The sequence below is a fragment of the Phodopus roborovskii genome, unplaced genomic scaffold (genome assembly GCF_943737965.1).
Source record: "Phodopus roborovskii unplaced genomic scaffold, PHOROB, whole genome shotgun sequence".
NCBI classification, from domain to species: Eukaryota; Metazoa; Chordata; class Mammalia; order Rodentia; family Cricetidae; genus Phodopus; species Phodopus roborovskii.
In genome coordinates this window covers 100,254-119,611 of record NW_026125401.1, presented here as the reverse complement: position 1 = coordinate 119,611, position 19,358 = coordinate 100,254, and the positions used below count along the sequence as shown (strand labels likewise).

General features: G+C 43.2%; 1 pseudogene; it reads left to right on the top strand.

Annotated features, from left to right (window-relative positions):
* Positions 1-1,033: 1,033 nt before the first annotated feature.
* On the top strand, positions 1,034-19,205 carry LOC127215264 (zinc finger CW-type PWWP domain protein 1-like; annotated as a pseudogene).
* Positions 19,206-19,358: the final 153 nt, after the last annotated feature.

Genomic DNA, 19,358 nt, shown 5'->3' with positions numbered 1-19,358 from the left:
GTGCCCAGTTTTCCTGTTTATTTAGTCATCTATTGTACTTATACTGATTTCTCTTAGCTCAGGACAGATGCCTGTTAGAGTTAGGGAAGGAAATGTGCCACAAGTTGGATAATATGACCTCAGGAGACCTTAGGAGACTTGGGACTTGAATGTGTCTTTTGGGAATTAAACCCAGTTCCTAGTGCATGCTAAGTATGTGCTGTACCACTGAGCTACATTTCCCAGTCCAGTCTAGAATTCCTGTTTTACTTTTAACCCTGGAGTCTCTTTCAAAGGATTGGAATGGCAGGTGTCTCTCTGAAAACTTTTTATTTAAACAATATCATTTTCAGGGAGAAGGTGATAATACCTGATACTCCAGAGATTGCATCTTCTCTAGAAAAGGAAGTGAACTCTGAGATTAGGGACATCTAAGCCAGACCAGCTGGCTTCTAAGAAGAAATTTAATAGACTTTCTTTAAGCAAAAGAAAAAGAAAGCTAATAAGTGTCATTATATGGCCTTTAAAAGATCTTCTATTTACGTGTATGTAAGTGTGTTTATGTGTCTGTGTACTGTGTATATGTGGGTGCCTACAGAACCCGGAAGAGGATGTTGGGTCCCCTGCAGCTGGAGTTATAGGTGGTTGTGGGTTGTCCAAAGTGGGCCCTGGGAGCCAAACTAGGGTCTTCTCTCTCAGCTCCCAGATACCCTTTGCATTTTAAAAATGTTATTTATTATTAGTAGAGGGCATGCACATGATGTGGTGTATGGGTGGAGGTCAGGGGACAGTTTTTGGAAGTCAGTTCTCTCCTTCCACTATGGCTTCTGGGGAAGACCGTCTTGTCAGCCCAAGCCAGTTGTCTTTGGATCCTGGTTCAAGTACTTATTCAAGAAATAATGGGTATGCTAAGACTTTCTGCCCCAGGCTTGAAACTTTCTGGTGGTTATGTCACTGTTTTTTTATTGCCTACAAAGATCCTTTTTTGTCTCTCCCCACCTCACAGTATGTTATTTTATTTTCCCAGAAGATGAGAAAATGGAGGAAATCCAAGATGGACGGTGAGTGCATTCTGAAAGACAAGCAGAAGACAATGATTCAGGGTCCTTCTCAGATCAAGGGCCAGCAGAGAGAAGAAGGTGGCTTTGGTGGAGCTCAGCAGAGCCTGGAAAAACTTGGGCTGAAAATTCAAGATGGAGGAGATATGCAGTAACTAGGATGTTAGAGGGAACCACAGAGACTGTAATTTATCTTTCACAGTTGCGTCTGAGATGATATGGAAAGAGGAAGAAATAGAAAGATTTCATCTGTTTGGTTATTTGTTCTCACAGTCCACACTCTGGACTGGGTACTTTAGATGGTGTCCAGGAAGAGAACAAAGGTGTGGCCAGAAAAGAGAATAGAATGGTTAGGAGAGGGTGGTGTAACCCTGTCAGGTGAGAGAGAATTTCATGAAAGAGAGAGTATACCCAGTCTTGTCAAATGCAACCACAGAGAAGTCACAGAATGATGATCTGATTGTGCTCAAGCACATCACAATTAGTAAAGCTATCAGGGTCTCATTATGGCTGGTATATGGGTTGGTCAAGGTTGGTTAAGAATTGGCACTAAGATGATTTGGTTGTAAAGTGCTTGCCATGAAGCATAAGGACCTGTGACAGATCCCTAGAATCCACATAAAAAGCACCCTCATAATGGTGCACTCCTGTAGTTCTAGTCCCGGAGAGATGAGACAGGAGAGTCCATGGGGTTCACTGGCCAGACAGTCAAGACCAATGAGTGAATGCCAAGTGTAGTGAGAGACCATCTTAAATTTTTTTTCAGACAGGGTTTCTCTTTGTAACAGTCCTGGCTGTCCTGGAATTCACTCTGTAGACCAGGTTGGCCTCCAACTCAGAGATCCACCTGCCTCTGCCTTCCAAGTGCTGGAATTCAAGATGTGCACCATCACTGCCCAGCTTCAAAACTTTTTTCAAAGGTGGAGAAGCAATTAAAAAAACACAGCCAATGTTGACCTGTATCCTCCACATGCATGTGCACACATGTATCCATGTACACACACACACACACACACACACACACACACACACACACACACTACTACTACTACTACTACCATCACCTTTAGTTTAGATGTGAGAAGTAAGAAGGAGGAAAGGTAGATAAAAGGGAGTGAAGTGAGAATTATGGTATGTTTTTTCTTTTTTATAACTTCCTTTTATTTTGAGACTGTGTTTCATGTAGTCCAGGTTAGCCTTGAAATCACCGAGTAGTTGAGGATAACCTTGAATTCCTGATCTTCCTGTCTGTACCTCCCAAGGGCTAAATTATAGGCATGTGCTGCCATGTCAGGTTTATAACTTCATTGTGAAAGAGAGGACTAGGGGAAGCAGCTCAGTGGTAGACAGTTTCCTAGCTTGATCAAACCACCACTACCACAATGAAGAGTAGAAAAGCAACACAACAGTAATAGTATGGGCAAATAAGAGCAATGCCATCTATGGAAGGTAGACACTTGAACACAGTTATATACCAAAGGAAAGCGGGAGGGCTGAAGAGGTAGGGCTGGAGAAGAGCCAGAGAACTTATTCTTTATCAGGAAGGTTGAAGATGTTAGTCTCTGATGGAATGAAGGAAAGGATGGATGAGATAGGAACTTCTGTTTCCTTGGCTTGAGAATGAACCCAATGTATATGCTAACCATGCAGTCTGCCACTGAATCCCTTTACCAACTTACTCTTTGCATAGTAGTTACTAGTGACTTATATGATGTGCTAGATATAGGGGCAAGAAATGATGAACAATGATGGATCAGTTAATAAAATATTTTCCAAACAAATATGAAGATTTGAGTTCATACCTTCAGAGCTCACATAGACCTTAATACAGTAGCACACACATGTAAATGAAGGGTTCCTACAGGGAGGTAGGAGGTGGAGATAGGAGAATCTCTACAAGCTTAATAGCTACTTAGCCTGGCATATACAGAGAGGAAAAAAAATGAGAGACCATCTCAAAGAAGGCAAAGTTGTCTTTTGACCACACATATGCTGTGGCATGCACATGGCCTGCATTTACACGCTTGTACCCACGTTCACACACACATAGATATAAAACAAACTATCAAAGACAAATGATGAGCTGGGCTGGGTGTGGTGGCACACACACCTATAAGAAGGCAGAGGCAGGGGGGATCTCTGTGCATTTGAGGTCAGTCTAGTCCCAGGACAGCCAATGCTATACAGAGAAACCTTATCTCAAAAAACAAAAAACCAAAATAAAGCAAGAAACCCCTCAAAAACAAAAACAACAAAAAATGATGAGCCAATCTGATCGCCCTTCCTAAGAGAAACTACAATTTAGAGTGTCAGATAGATGATAGATGTATGTATCAAATAATGAAGATGACCTTGAGAAGTTTGGTTATAAGAAATAAAATAGATCACATAATTTATCAGTAAGTTTAAAAAAATAAAAAATAAATTGGAAGAAAACAGGCTCACATGCATTAAAAAAAAAAAATCAAGCTGGGTGTGATGGCCCATGTCTTTAATCTCAGCACTCAGGAGACAGAGGCAGGCAGATATCTGTAAGTTGGAGGCCAGCCTGGTCTATGTAGTGAGCTCCAGATCAGCCAAAGTATATATTGAGATCATGTCTTAAAAATAAACAACAACCTAGAATAGTAAGTATAAGGACCAGTGGAATAAAAATTCAGCTAGTGTCTGATAATATGTATATATGTACATAGTTCAAATTTTAATGTGTACATATGTGCATTCATGTTGTACATATGTGCATTCATGTTGTATTTGTTCATGTGTGTGCAGGTACATGCTTGTTCATATGTGCGTGTAGGCCAAAGGCAACTTCAGCTGTTGTTCCTCAGGAACTGTTTTTGTTTTTGTTTTTGTTTTGAGATGGGCTTTCATTAGCCTGGAGCTCACAAAGTAGGCTTAGCTTGGCAGGCCAGTGAGCCTAGGAATCCACCTGTTCCCATCTCCCCAGTGCTGATTGCAAATATTTCCCCATGTGCCCAGAATTTAAAGAAACTTTTAAGTTACAGTGTGTGTGTACGTGTGTGTACATGCTCTTGACTTATGCAGAGTTCTCAGGCAATTTGCAAGAATTGGTTCTCTTTCTATCATATGGGTCTCAGGGATCAAACTTAAACCATCAGGCTCAGTAGTCTCACCAGCCCTGTGCTTGTCGTCTTTTTACATGGGTTCTGGAGACTGAACTCAGCACTTGCAATGAAAAGTACTTTACTGACTGAGTCATCTCCTCATCCCTATATTTGCACAATTTTTATTGTAAAAGCATAAATTGGTTTGCTTATCTTAGGGAGACACTCTTGAAAGACTGCAAGCACCATCATGGTAGTAAACAAGGACTTAATGCAGTTACATGCTAAAGGAGGAGCTGGAAGTGTGATCTCTTCAGGCGATCACTTGTGTGGGCTTAAATCACCCAAAGGAAAGATGTAAATGGATTATTTCTCAAAGGAGAACCGAAACATTTTTTTTTTTCGGTAAATGAATCACTTTTTTCCCTAGGGAAAGTATGTTTCAGCTAAAACCTGAAAACCAACTAGAAGTTATCTAAGTGGAGGGTAGGAGAAAGTTTTAGGTAAGATAAGACTTGGTTTATTCTGGGTATTGAAAAAAAGCCCATGTGATTGGAGTTCTGAGATCACGGGGATGAGGTATGGGGAGTAGCTTTGAAAAAAATGGAAAGAGCTAGGTAGTGACTCAATAAATAAAAACAAATTTATACCAGGCTCTTTCTTTTGGACCACCACCCAAATCATGATACAAAGGCTTTTTATTAGTTTTGAATGCTTAATGTAGCTTAAGCTTGTTTCTGGTTAGCTCTTTTAACTTAAATAACCCATTTCTCTGTCTTCCTTTTGACTCAGGGCTTTCTTCTTCCTTTTTGTAACTTACTTCCACTGCTTCTCCTGTCCGCTGGCTGGTGGCTGCTTGGCTTCTTGCCCAGGATGTCTTCCTCATTCTCTCCTCTTCCTTCTCCTGTTCTGCCCTTCTCTCCCGAGCCTAGATTTCTCCTCCTATTTATTCTCTGTGCTTACCAGACCTGCCTATCCTTTCTCCTGCCTATGTATTGGCCATTCAGCCTTTTATTAGACCAATTAGGTACCTTAGGCAGGCAAGGTGAAACAAATTCAACACATCTTTACATAATTAAGCACATATCCTTACATTGTTAAACAAATGCAGAATAACCACCTTCATACAGTCAAAGTACTATTCTGCAACATAAACAAATGTAACACATCTTTACCTAGTTAAAATAATATTCCACAACAGAGATAAGCAGTAACCCAGTAAAAGAAAATACCATAGACACTTTCAGAGGAGCTGAGTGTGAGTCTCAGCACCCAGGTCAGGTGGCTCAAACCACTCATATACTTTTAGCTGTAGAAGATCTGATGCCCTCTTCTGGCCTCCATGGGCACATGCACTCATGTGCAAACACACAGATACATACATTACACAGATATATAAGTATAAATAAATTAAATCTTTGAAAGGAAAACACCAGGTAGTGAGAATTTTATCCCAAGGACAGTGAGAAGCCATTGGTGGACTGTATCCAGGTGAATGACATTTTTAATGTAATGATTGAAAATGATCTTCATCAGAGAATGGAGTGTGGAGGAGGACAAACCCATTCCTAAATGAGTACTATTGTCAGAATGTATAGTGGCCATGAAAAGATGGCCTTGACCTTAAAGGAAACTGTCTACACTCCAGTGGAAAACCACACACCCAAGAGAGCACCGCAGCTTTGGATTAGGATGATGAAAGCAGAGGTAGAAGTGTATGGTGTTGTAATGTTTTAGAGATAGAATCACAAGAACTGAGTAAGGATTAGTAATTGGTTGAGTATAAGAGAGGAAAATATCAAAAAGATCGGTGTCTGGCATACCACGTATGTGACAGGAAATGGAGTAGAAGAAACCATGGGAGAAGATTAAACATTCTGGTTTAGGTGCATAAAATTTGGCATCTAATGTATGAGATGTATTAGATGACATTTAATATGTGAGACATCTAAGACATCCCAGATGTCTTAGGAGTGGGTGAGTAGCTCAGTGGTAGAGCTTTTGCTCAGTGTGTACACTGTCCTGGGCTCACTCGTCAGTACCACAAAAATTAGTACAATACAATGTTACCATATGACATAATAGCATACAGGTGTCAAAGAGCAAAGTTGCACTTAATTTATAACAGAATCCAGAAGTACACAACTGTGTATTGTCAGGAATGAAAAATGGATTTCAGAACTATGGAGATGAATAAATTTGGGTTTAGGGGAAAGTGTGGCGTGAGGAGAGACAATCTTTGGCCGAGCTTTGGAACTCTGACTTTTTGAGACTGGATGGAAAAAAAAAAAAAAAAAAAAAAAGAACTGAGCAAAGGAAAGTGCCAGAAGGATGAGAGGACACAGGAGAAAGGGGTATACTAGGGAACAGGAAGCTGGCCTCTCAGAAATGAGCACGCAACCAGAATGCTCTGAGTGTGTGGACTTACATCAGTCTCCACTGCCACTGCCATGCAGCCACACACTTGCACATGGTGAGCAGAAAACAGGTTTTTCTTTTTCCCCTCTTGCTCATTTCTTACTAGTTCTTTTAATATATTTATCTTATTCACTCTTCCCTCAACAGCTCTCAGATCCACCCCCACTTCCCTACCCACACAACCTTTTGTTCTCTTTTTCTTTTAAAATTTGTCAGGCACAAAAAGCTGCTGGTGCTCTCTTGGGTGTGTGGTTTTAAGAGCCAGGCTCTCTTCTTTAGGCTTGCTAGATCACCTCTATAAATACCAAGCTATTAGGGGCAATTTTTTTGGTGATTTTTGTTTGATTTTTGCCTTTTTTTTTTTTTTTTTTTTTTTTAAGAGACGGGATCTCTTATAGTCCAGGCTGGGCTTGGACTCCCAATCCTCCTTCTCCTAATTGCTGGGATGACAGCTGCTACACCCGAGTTAATGAAGTTCTAGGGCTTCATGTATGCTAGGCAAACGTAGGACCGATTGAACATCACCTCAGGCCCAACAACTGTCATTTCTAGCTAACATGTCATGCCCAACTAGTATTTTTTGTTTAGTTTTTATTTTATGTGTGTGGTTATTTTGTATGAATATATGTCTATGCTATGTGCATGCTTAGTGCCTGCAGAGACCAGAAGAGGTTAACTCCTCTTGAAGTATAGTTATAAATGATTGTGAGCCATCATGTGGGTGCTGTGAATCGAACCCAGACCCTCTGGAAAAACAAGTGATTGTAACCACCAAGACATTTCTCCAGCCCCCTAGTATTTTGTTTTTAGATAAATTGCTTAAGAAATGATTCGTATGTAATATGATGATATTTTGAAAGGACCCAAATTAAGTGTGATTGATGATTCTGAGAGACGAGATTAGATATGGGTGAGGTAAAATTTGACAGTGGGTAAAAATTTAACACAGCAAATTTACAGGCGAAACATTGTTTGATGATATAAAATGTTTTGTATGTGGGTGTGTGTGCGCGCATGTTGCGTGTGTGCATGTGTGAGAATGTGTGTGTGTCGAGTAGAGATTAACCTTAGCTGTCTTCCTCACTCACACTCTACCTTATATGCTGAGATGAGTTCTCTCACTGAACCTGGACATGACTGATTCAGCAAGGCTGGCTGGCCAATGAATTCCAGGGATCCTATCTTACCTATCAAAGGTGTGCACTACTGTGCCTAGATTCCACATGGATGCCTGAGGTCCTTATGCTCTTGGAGTGGGTGGGACAGCCTGGTGTGCTGGAGACTGCGACAAAGTGAGTGGGAGCAAGTGAGGTGGAGAGGACAAGGCATTTCTATCAGAGGCTGATTGAACATATGACTCGAGAGTGTGTGTGCTTTCCCGAGTGACTGGCTGGGTCATGCAGGAGTGGAGTAGGTTACTGAGGAGGGGTGTGGGGAAAGGGCTAAGACACCAATGGGATGCTTGTGAGGTAGTCCTGTGATGTGGTTGTCATCTGAACTGAAGGCTCGAAGTGGAGAGGTAAAGACTGAGTAGGATGCTACCATCCTTGTGAAGGAGGCAGTAGGGCTAGCTAGTGTCTAATAAAGTGCATCTCAGAGAATGATGGCTTCTACAGGAGACAGGCCTAGTGGCTGTGGGAATGAAGAAGTTTCCATACTTTCTACCTGGAGAGATGTGAGGAGCATGAGAAGGAACAGATTCCACTTAGAGATCTGAGGTAGTGGCTGAGTGGGGGCAGTCATTAGTGTCCAGGTATCAAAATGAAGATAGAGGACCTTGGAGATGGCTTGGTCAGGAAAGAGCTTGATGAGCAAGCTTGACGATCTGAGTTTGAGCCTTTATTAAAACCCATGTGAAAAAACTAGGTGCAGGGTGTGTGCTTGTAAGCCCAGTACGGGCAGAATCAGGAAGCTCCAAGTTCAGAGAGATCATGCCTTAAAAATAAGGTGAAGGGGTTAAGAAAATAGATCTGGATCCAGACCTGTGTCTTGTGGAGGAGGATGAACTCTGGGCATTGGACCTAAAGGATGCAACTTTGTCATTTTTTAAAGATTTATTTTGTTTTTAAATATATGTATGTAGATTTGTGCACATGATTGCAGTGCCTTTTGAGGCCAGATGAGGAAATGAGGTCCCTGGGCTGGCTTGTTTTATGTCAAGTTGACACAGGTACAGTCATCAGAGGAGAGGGACCCTCAATTGAGAAAATGCCTTCATAAGATTGGGCTCCAGGCAGCCAGGCAGTGGTGGCGCACATCTTTAATCCCAGTGCTCAGGAGGCAGAGGCAGGCAGATCTCTGTGAGTTTGAGGCCAGCCTGGTCTACAGAGCTAGTTCCGGGACAGGCTCTTAAGCAATACAGAGAAACCCTGTCTCAAAACAAGCAACAAAACAAAACAGGCTTCTAAGCAATACAGAAAAACCCTGTCTCAAAACAAACAAAAAACTACCTCCCCCAAAAAGAATTGGGCTGTAGGTAAGCCTGTATGGCATTTTCTTAATTAATGATTGATGGGGAGGGCCCAGCTCATTGTGGGTGGTGCCACCCTTGGGCTGGTGGTCTTGAGTTCTATAAGAAAGAAGGCTGACCAAGCCATGATGAACAAGACAGTAAGCAGCACCCTCCATGGCTTCTGCATTAGCTTCTGCCTTCAGGTTCCATCCCTGTTTGAGCTCCTCTCATGACTTCCTTTGATGATAAACTGTGATATGGAAGCTTAAGCCAGATAAGCTCTTTCCTCCCCATGTTGCTTTGGTCATGGTGTTTCATCACAGCAATAGTAACCCTGACTAAGACAATCTCTAGGGCTGAAGTTACATGCAGTTAGTTAAGAGATGCCCTATGTGGTCCTCTGTATGTGCCCGTAATCATTGAGACATCTGTTCAGCCCCACAAGCTTGTAATTTGATAGCAGAAAGATAAATCTGTTGAGATTTAAATAAGAATTAGAATTGCAGGTATTGTGCACAAAAGAGGTGCTGGTTAGTATTTGGAGAATATTAGTGCTATGTCAGAGAGTCAGACCCAGGGCCTCTCACTGGCCTGGAACTCATCAAATAGGGTTAGGCTAGTTAGCCAGTGAGCCCTAGGGATCATCCTTTTTCTGTCTCCCCAGTGCCAGGATTACAAGCACCTATCGCCATACCCAGCATTTTTTTTACATGGGAAGAATGTGGATCTAACTCAGTTCTCCTACTTCCAAGGAAAGCAGCTTCCTAGCCTCAAGCTTTCTGCTTCTTTGTGATTACAGGGATGGACTCCTGGGTTTTGCAAAAATTAAGAATATTCTACAGAACACTGAGCTATACTTCCAGCCCTAAGGCAACCTATAAAGTGTCTTTGTTGTTGTTTAAGTTTTAATATTGTGTTTGTGTGTGTCAGAGTGTGGGTTTGTGTCCATGAGCAAAATGCCTATGGAGGCCAAAAGGGAACATCAGATGCCCTGGAATGGAAGTTAAGGCATTTGTGAGCTGCCTCATGTGGGTGCTGAAAACTAAACCTTGGGGAAACTGTGCATACTTTGAATTGCAGGGCTTCAGCAACCTTTCTATTTGATGTCAATACAGGAAGAGTATCACAGTGTAGGACTTGAGTTCTAAGGTCAGCTCTGTCACCAAGTTAGGTTGCCTTCAGCATCTTGATGCTTTTTCTGAGCTTTCACTCTGCCATTTTAATTCAGAGACTTGACCGTTACTATGTCTCAGATATGATTCAGTGGCCATCGGGAAAGTTATATTCAATTTAGTTGGATGGAAGAAGAAGAGCATGTTTTTGTCTCCTGTCACAGGCCAGTGTCTTATCTGGGTCCAGTGTTCCTCTCCAAAGTGTGAGAAATGGCGGCAGCTACGTGGAGACATTGATCCCTCAGTTCTCCCAGATAATTGGTCTTGTGATCAGAATCCAGGTACAAGGCAATGGAAATGCACCCCTCAGTTTTTATTGCTGCTCTGTTTCTTTCCCAGCATGTACCTTTCAATTAGGTACAGCTTAGGTGTGGCTGACATTGAGGGGTCCTTGTAGGGACTGGGAAGGGAGGATTTTCCTGTTTGGGGGGAGGAAGGCATGGGTGGCCTGGGAACCTGTATTTCTATACTGAGTGAACTCCGCTAATGTCAGCCTTGTCTGATTGTATCTGTGCTTCCTGGAATATTGGTGTTGGATTGTGGATAGAGAGGGATATATGACATGTGAGGGAAAGCAAGTGAGAAAGACCCAGTGAGCTTAGCATTTATTCTAGAATGTTTGAAACTGATTGGGACAGACTATGGCCATCTTGTCCAGTGCACTTATTTTTCAGATGAGAAAGCCTCCTAGAGAAACCACCCCCACACTGCTCCATAGAAGGGACAGGTCACTCTGGGGTGCGAACACTTATCTGTTTTTGGAGGCACCACTTGTCTTGACTCTAGCTGCGTTTCCTCTGTGGGTTTCTCTTCTCTCCCACCTGCAGCCTGTACCACTTCCCTTTGCCTTATCTGTGGCCCTCATCCTAGTTTGACCCTTTGAGCCTCCCATGTCTACAGTCCTTCTCTTTTGGCAGACCTGAATTACAATCGTTGTGATATTCCTGAGGAGACCTGGACAGGATGTGAGAGCGACGTGGCCTATGCCTCCTATGTTCCAGGGTCCATCATCTGGGCCAAGCAATACGGTTATCCCTGGTAGGGCACCATAACAGAGAACATTTCCTGAACACGGGAGTGGTAGAGTCATGTGGGAAGGAAAGGATGTGGCAATCGTTTGTCATAGATGTGGTATCTTCATTAGAAAGCGCATCAGTGAGGAAAAAGTGAGGGCTAAGCTGGAAGGCTTTGGAAGACTGTAGGTTCCTGGGTAGAGGTGGGATCTCTGGAAAAAATAGGTCCATTGATGTTGCAGTGAGTCAGAAAAAAAAAAAAAAGGAGGACCTAAAGCACTTTCATGTGTTGTTTTGCATTGCTTTTGAGACAATGCTGGCCTTGAACTTGAAACCCTACCTAAGTTTTTCCTAGTGCCTGGATTGTAAGTCATATTGCTGGCAAGCCCTGCTTCAAGACATTTAAAAATGTTGAGACTTGAGAGGCATGAGAAGGATGAGTAGGTTAGCATCTCTTCTGGTGATGTCTCCAGCCAGAGGTTCTGTCCACGGGCATGTTAGGATGACTGAGCTCTCTTTTATATTGGTGGAAGACATGCCAATCATTTGGTAGTGAGTACTACTAGGGACTAACAGAGTATAGCATTTGTATTTTCTACAAAACATCTTGTTCATTTCCATGTGTGCATGATGATGAAGTTGTGTTCTAACCATTGGTCCTTTCTCCTCCTATCTCTCTTCCCCAGGTGGCCAGGCATGATAGAAACGGATCCTGACTTGGGGGAGTATTTTCTTTTCGCGTCTCATCTAGATTCCCTGCCGGTGAGTTTCCTGGTTCTGGCCCAAGCAGCTACATATCAGTCCCAACATGTTCAGAGTTAGAAACATAGATTTAGCCAGTAGACATGTGTGGAAGCAGTCACTTAATGAGGATGACAGATATGGAGGGAAGATAAACATATATAGAGATGAACTTGCATCGAGATACACTTGCTTCCTAGCAGGGCATTTTTGTTTTTTTCAGTACACATTGCCTGGGATTCCTAAGGTCAGCGTAGCGGAACAGTGCAGTGAGTTGGGTAGGTGAGCCAGGGCTCAGGGAGCATATGAGCTCCAGCATCTTCCCTGTGAATCCCTCTCCACCCTGTCTTTCTCGACCATTTCTGACAAGGGAAAAGCAGAGGGAAGGGCAGGAACCCAAACAAGCCCATCTTTTGTTACAGTCCAAGTATCATGTGACATATTTTGGAGAAACAGTTTTCTCGTGCGTGGATCCCAGTCAGTATGCTGAAGAACTTCCAGGAGCTGTCTCTGGAGCTAGCCAGAGGGGTGAGCAAACTTTGGGTATCTATTGTGATACAGGGAGCGGGTTTCAGGTTTCTTTATGTGACTCTTTGCTGGTTTTTTTTTTTTTGAGAGAGGGTCTCATATATCCCAGGCTGGCCTGGAACTCACTATGTAGTCAAGGATGACCTTGAACTTCTGATCATCTGTCCCCAACCTCTTAAATTCTGGGACTACAGGCAAGTACCACCACACCATGTTCTGAGTCAGTTTGGGAGTGGCAACCATAAGGGCCCAGGTTAACTCAGGGTTTCTCAGTTCCAGCACTGTGAGCATCTTGATGCAAATAATCCTCTGCTGTGTAGTTAGCAGCACCTGGTTTTGCATGCAGGTGTTAGTATTTGTTCTGCATGCAGGTATTAACTTGTATCTATTCTGCATGCAGGTGTTAGTAGCACCTGATCTGCATGCAGCATCTATTCTGCATGCAGGTGTTAGCTGCACCTGATCTGAATGTAGGTGTTAGCTTGAATCTTTTTGGCATGCAGGTGTTAGCTGCACCTATTCTGCATACAGGCGTTATCAACACCTGTTTTGAATGCATGTGTTAGCTGCACCTGTTAGCACACCTGGGCACTGCAGCATCCTGTACCATATGTCTTGCCCTCTTCTCATTGTGACAGCCACATAATTGTTCCCAAACCTTGTGAATTGTTCTCAAACCTCATTTTCTGGGTGACAGTCTTCCCTAGTTGAGAAGCATGTGCTTATCTAAATCATATTTCCTCCCTGTAATTATTTTGGGTTTCACTAGCTTTAAAGTGAGCAGAGATCCTGTAGCCTAATGAGATGACCTTTGGGATTATGGAGTAGGAAGAAGAAATGTTTGTTGTACACCTCCTATTCAATAGAACCATGAACATTAAATTGCTGGTTCAGGGGAACTTGTGAGGAACTGAAAAGTGGAGTCACCTGAACTTCTGTCTGCTTTGCTCTCAAATCCTTGTGTGGGTCACTGTGGAGAAGGCACTGAAATGTCACAAGTTTATTGGGAAGGAGAGTGTTGTTTCTGAGCAGAGTGTTGTGTCGGTATCTGGAACTGATAGTTAAGCACCTGTAGCTAAGATAATGTCTAAGTTAGGTATGGTGATCCACACCTATAATTCAGCATTAAGGAAGCTGAAGCAAGAGAGTTGCTGTGAGTTTGAGGCCAATAAGTGCCAGGCTAAACTGAGTTACAGTGTGTGATCCTGCATATAAAAAAAAAGTGATAATGTCTGGTAGGTAGTGGTATGTTTTGGCCATTTTTCTAATATTATTACTGATTAATATTTCTTTTAAAAATTTTATTAAAAAAAGAAAAACCAGGCAGTGGTGACACATGCCTTTAAAGGATGATATTGGTGAGTTCAAGGTCAGTCTGGTCTACAGAATGAGTTCTAGGACAGCCAGGATTTTTTCACAGAGAAACTGTGTCTCAAAAAAACAAAACAAAACAAATTTATTTTATTTTTCATTGTGGGTGTGTGCGCATGCATGCAGGTACCTACAGAGGCCCAAAGCTTCATACCTCCCAAGGCCGGAGTTTAGATGATTATTAATTGCCTGATGTGGATGCTGAGAATTGAGCTTGGGTCCTCTGGAAGAACAACAATACTTAGCTGCTGAGCCATCTCTCTAGCCCCATATTGAATAATTTCAAGAATTACTAGCTATTTGAGAGTTTCTCTATTGACTATTTTTTAAACGTATATTTAGCATGAATTCTAACTTTCTATTTCAGAAAAAATGCAGGAACAAGGACTACAACCAGAAACTGGAGGCAGCGATAGCAATGGCTCACAAGGCAGAACAGATCAATATTCAGGTGGGCAAGTGCTCAGCCCACATGCTGGGTCCCATTCAATCTACTCCTCCTGCCACCCTACAGCAGGGAACTGGTAGCCTTCCCCATTGCTGCTCTTATTTTAGAGCTTATCCTTTCCTTCCTGGCCAGTTTTCCCTGATGCTGAAGCCACTCACCCCTTTCCACAACCTTGGACAGGTGATGTCTTCTCTTAGCCCAAACACAGGTTTTACCCTCAGATCTCTCTGAAAGGAGCAGGGGTGGGGTAGAGAATGACATGTGTATTTCTCTTTCCTAGTTATTTGTTCCATCATGAATAATCCAGGAAAGAGACTACAATTAATCTCCATTAAAGGTTCAGATAAAGCTAATGTGATACTTCAAGAGAAAACAGTTTGGAAAATGAATGCAGATTTTGTCACAACTAGAATCTAGAAGACAGGGAAAAGCTGGGCCTGGGAGGGTGGTGGGCGATACTGTTGTTTCTTGGTTCCTCAGGAGCGGGTTAACTCGTTTGGTTTCTGGAGTCGATACAATGGATCTGACGGCAGTGGGGAAGGGAAAGGTAGGAGGATGGGGTGGGAGGGTGGAGAGCCTCTTCTCTCCACAGGACCCAAGCCTGCATCATCTGCCCCATCCAGATTCTCTAGTGGGAGTGCTTGTGACTGTGGCCCACACAGGTGGGTGAGCAGTGATGAGTGGGGTCATGGTGACATGGAAACCATCCTGAGGACTCAGGCAGGGTTGGAAAATGAGTTTCCTGAAATCACCTCCACCTCACCTAATGCATCTTGGATACAAGTCTTCCTTCCTTTCCCTCTTCTAGATTTGATGCTCCGTGAGTCCAACAGCCCTGAGTCTTGTCTGGAGAAAGAGAAGGACTCAGAGGGAGGAGAAAGGAGGAGAAAGAAGAGAAGAAAGCAAAGCTTCAAATACTGGTTTAAAGAAGTTCTTGTTACTTTTTCCTTGGGATTCCTGAAGGGATGTGGTTGGCATAGATTCGGGGTGTCTTGTGAACCATCCAGCCCCAGGTTGCACTGTCTGGCCCCACCCTGAGGAGCTCCAGGAAGGAAGGCTTTGCTTCCTCATAGTTGGACTTTCTCAGCCCTTCAGAAATTCCTTTTTGATCACAGTCTCAATTTGTGCTGCGTTTCTTTGGTTCTTCATGTAATTTTGGGGAACCCTTAGTTGTTTTTAACACTCCTTCCTCCTTTGTGGCAACTTAAGATGTCACCCATTTTCTTTTTTTTTTTTTTTTTTTTTTTTTTTTTTTTTTTTTGTTTGTTTTTTTTTTTGAGACAGGGGTTCTCTGTGGCTTTGGAGCCTGTCCTGGAACTAGTTCTTAGACCAGGCTGGTCTCAAACTCACAGAGATCCGCCTGCCTCTGCCTCACGAGTGCTGGGATTAAAGGCATGTGCCACCATTGGCAGGCTTTGTTGATTTTTTTTTGTTTTGTTTTGTTTTTGGGTTTGATGTCACCCATTTTCTTAGTATCACTTCGAAACATTTATTTTCTACTTCTCTTTTAGTTTACCTCTTTACAAAATTATTATTACACCTACTTACTTTGGGGGTGGGAATGCAGGCCAGAGAATAATTTGAGGGAGTTGGTTCTCTCTTTTACCTTGTGGGCCCTTCCAGTTGAACTGGAGTTGTCAGGTTTGGAGCCACTGAGCCATCTCATAGTCTCTAATTTACCCACCCCAGGCTAATTTCTTCTTATGCATCCAATCTTTGCATTGATTGGTACTAAACAAGATGGGAAGGCGACTACACATTTCCTCTGTCCTGATACAGATTAAACTACATCAGGCTGCAATCAAACCTCTACTAAAATGAGAGTATGTGTGTGTAGGTGTGCACACATGTGTGTGTAAATGCATGCCAGGCTAGGGGGTCAGTCTCAGGCATCATTCTTCAGGTGCCATCCATCTTGGTTTTTGAGATAGAACTGAAGCTTGTCCACTTAATAGGCTAGGTAATAAGCCCCAAGGATGCACTTATTTTCATGTCCTCAGTGCTGGGATTATAAGTGTTCCCCCTCACAGGAACCTAAAACTCACCATTCAGCTTTTGTATGTGTGTTCTAGAGATTGAACTCAGTTCCTCATGTTTGCATGGGAATCACATGATTAGGGGCCTCCTCAGTTTTTTGGGAAGAGTTTTGTGATTCAATTTGCCTTTTTCTGTTCTTTCCCTATTGAAGGACTCAACTTTGCCTAGACCCAAGCCAGCTAAAATACAGACCAGAAAAACCAAGTCCAGAGGTAAGGAAGGCAGCTGGAAAGGGGCAAGTCCTAAAGGGAGGGAGGGCAGAGGCAGAGTGTTTTCCGGTAGCTGTGCTGGACTGAATCTCATCTCCAGGACCTGAGAGAACAGGCTGGGCTGATGCCAGGGAGAAAGTCATAGCTCCTCATTCTTGTTTTCAAAGTCTTAGGCTAAAAGTGTAGGGCTCAGCTTGGTCACCAAGGCTGATTCTGAGGATAACCATAGTGGGGAGAAGACCCAGGGACAGCATGTCAAGGTGGCTGGACTTGGAGGCTACTGAGGGAACTGCTAGACAGAGAATGAGCCAGAGATGTAGAACAAGGCAGAAGCCAAATGTGTGGTCATCATCTGCCATGCCAAGCCATCAACAAATTTTCTTCATGCTTATGGCTGGGGCTTATACAGGCCCAGCAGGAGGACAAGATGGGACTTCAAAAGAGAAGACTGTGAAGGGAGTCTCTGGGCAGCGAGACCACAGTCCCTCCTGGGCGCGCTTTGGGAGGGGAGAGAAGAACAGGGGAATTCAGAGCTGCACCATCCAGGTAGGGCTCAGAGACATGAAGGCCAGGGAGAGGGAAGTCCTTGTCTGCATCTCCCCTCCCTGGGTCATTTCTGATCAATTCTTCAACAATTCTTGCTTTTCTGTTGTATAAGAGGATTATGAAGCTGAGGCTAGCCCATGTTACACATGAGTTCTAGGCTATAGAGTGGGACCCTTTTTCAAAAACACCAAAGGGGGAGTGGGGAAGAACATATGAAATTCTGAGTGAAGGGCCATATCTCAGATTGAACATAGAACATACTTTATAAACTTAATTGTGCCCAGTTCTAGTATGGAAACCCAGCACTCAAGAGGCAGAGGCAGGCAGCTCTCTGAATTCATTCCGTGATGTTCCTACTAAGTCTTTCAACTGTTCCAAGACTAGATACTTGGCATTTTACACTCACCTGTTTTGTCTGTGTGTGCATGGTGCATGCCATGGTGCAGAAGTAGAGGCCAGAAGATAACATTAGGGAGTCAGTTCTCTCCTTCTACCACGTGGGTTTCCCACAGAACCATCTCACCAACTTGTTTTGTTTTTGAGACAGTCTCACTGTGTAACCATAGCTGACCAGAAACTTACTCTGTAGACCAGACTGGCCTCAAATTCACAGAAGTCACCTGCCTTTACCTCCCAAGTGCTGATACTAAAGGTGTGGGTCACCTGATTTTTTAAACGTAATATTGTTAATTCTTTTGAGAATTTTTTCTTTCTCTTTTTTTTGGGGGTGGGGTGGGGTTTGAGACAGGGTTTCTCTGTGTCACCCTACCTTTCCTAGAACTCACTTGAGTCTTCTTCTGCCCCTCACCCCATCAGGCCCCATTAGCTAGTCTTGGGAGTGGGGCCTGGCCTGGAGTGTAGTTGGCTGACCAAGGGATCAGTCATGTCATTAAAGACAACTGACGTTCCTTCTCTAATCAGATACTAAGCTAAATCAAGCAGGGATTGCTCTTCCAGAGGACTCAGGTTCAGTTTCTGGCACCTACATGATTGCCCACAACCATCCATGACTCTTCTTCTGACCCCTTTGTACTGCATATATGTGATGCGTGTACATGCAGGGAAAAGGAAAACACCCATACACATAAAATAAAATTAAATCTTTTCAAAAACAATGCCGGTAGCTTCACAGCTACTAGTAAGATTTCATGTCCTTTACATACTGCAATGTTATATGGCTTAAGCTTGCACAGATCTTATGCCTGCTGTCAAAATCACTGTGAGTTCATATGGGCAATTGCCCAATTGTGTTCAGAAAATACTGTTCCAACTACCTCTGGCTCTTATACAATCTTTTGCCCTGCCCTAGTCTTTCTCAAAGATCCTGAGACTTTAAGAGTGATAGGTATGTGTTCCATCTCATAGAATGGGCCTTAGGTTTTTGACATTTTATTTATTTATTTTTAATATGTACTTAAGGTTTTTATGTGTATGGGTGTTTTAGTGCATATATATTTGTGCACCACATACATACTTGGTGCCAGGAGATGATGTCATAGCCTCTGGAACTGGAGTTATAGGTGGTTGGGAGCCACTATGTGAGAAAGGGAATTGAGGCCCCGCCTTCTACAAGACCAGCAAGTTGTTTTAACTACTGAGCCAACGTTCCAGCTTCTTGACATTTCAAATTCAAATTCACTAATGCTCAGAAGGTTTCAGATTTGTTCAAGACCCATGTTGGATACCCAGCTGACACAGGCTAGAGTCTACGTGTGACCTGAGAGCCTGTATTCTGCATTCAGATGGCGATTATCTTTTCAGATGCATTAAACATAAGAATTCAGAAATCTGGCTGTAAAACTCCAGATAGGTGACTTAAAGGGACTCTCAACTTTGTTCCTTGTTCTCTTTAGGCCCTAAAAAGAAATTTAAGGCTCCTGAAAGCAAGGCCTCAGCTACCACCGTACCTGAGCAGAAAGAAACTAAAATTGTGTCTCAGCACCCTACCCCACCAGCTGGCTATGGGGCTCATCCATTGGGAAAGGAAGGTCCTGGACCTCAGGAGCTCCTGACACAGGAGGCAGTAATCTTCCCCCTGAAGATGATGGTTCCAGTGACCTGGACTTGGAGGAACTCATGGAAGACATTGGAGAGCCAGAGGAGAGAGGGAGTCCCAGCAGAGGGACGGTCCAGAGGGCTTCCTGGCAGCCCTCTTTGAGGAGTAGTGTGCTCTGGCTTTCCCTACTATTGTCTGCCTGTCAGCATTTGAGCAGCTGTTAAATGTCAGGGTTGTTGACCTGTGTATGTGGTCCAAACCAGAGCTGTGCAGGCTGGGTTAATAAAGCAGGTCTTGGGGCTACTGCTGGGGTGTGCGTCCT